Source organism: Solanum pennellii, chromosome 7 (genome assembly GCF_001406875.1).
Source record: "Solanum pennellii chromosome 7, SPENNV200".
Lineage (NCBI taxonomy): Eukaryota > Viridiplantae > Streptophyta > Magnoliopsida > Solanales > Solanaceae > Solanum > Solanum pennellii.
In genome coordinates, this window is record NC_028643.1 from 70,232,521 (window position 1) to 70,233,175 (window position 655).

Consider the following 655-nt stretch of genomic DNA (forward strand, 5'->3'; position numbering starts at 1 on the left):
TTATTGCACATGCTTAATTTTCTCAATTTTATTTTTCTCCCTTTTACAGCTTTTTCTTTCTGGAATGGATTCACAAATCACAAAGAAAATTTCCAAATTTTAAATAAAAGCGATCCCCTATCTCGTGCTAATTCTAAACATAAACATTAATTCTGTGTTTTTGAATATTTACATCTAAATATTGAAAGGGAACCTATATGGTGTTTAATCGACATTTGTAATATTTACCATAATATGAGAAATATTACAATTTTATAATATTTTGTTTAGTTTTAAAAAATAAAAGATAGCATATCATTTTATGCCTAGTTTACTTTTATTATTAACTGTTATGCGGAATTTGAGATAATACGAGAAAATATAAACGCGAAAAATAAGACAACAGATTTACGTGGTTCACCAATAAATTGGCTACGTCCACGGGAAGAAGGAGAGCAGTTTTATTATGGAGAGGCAAGAACAGAATTACAGAATAAGGTTTGCCATAGCGTCTATATATAGTGCTAAGCTACGCCCTAACAGGCTTGGGCCCAACATACAGAATTGACAGATAATTAAGGGCCCAATACAACAACATTGTATACCGTCGGGCCGGGGGCGGAGCGAGACCCCCGTCCTTTCCGTTTGTAACGGGTCCGATTCAAGGCATTCAACA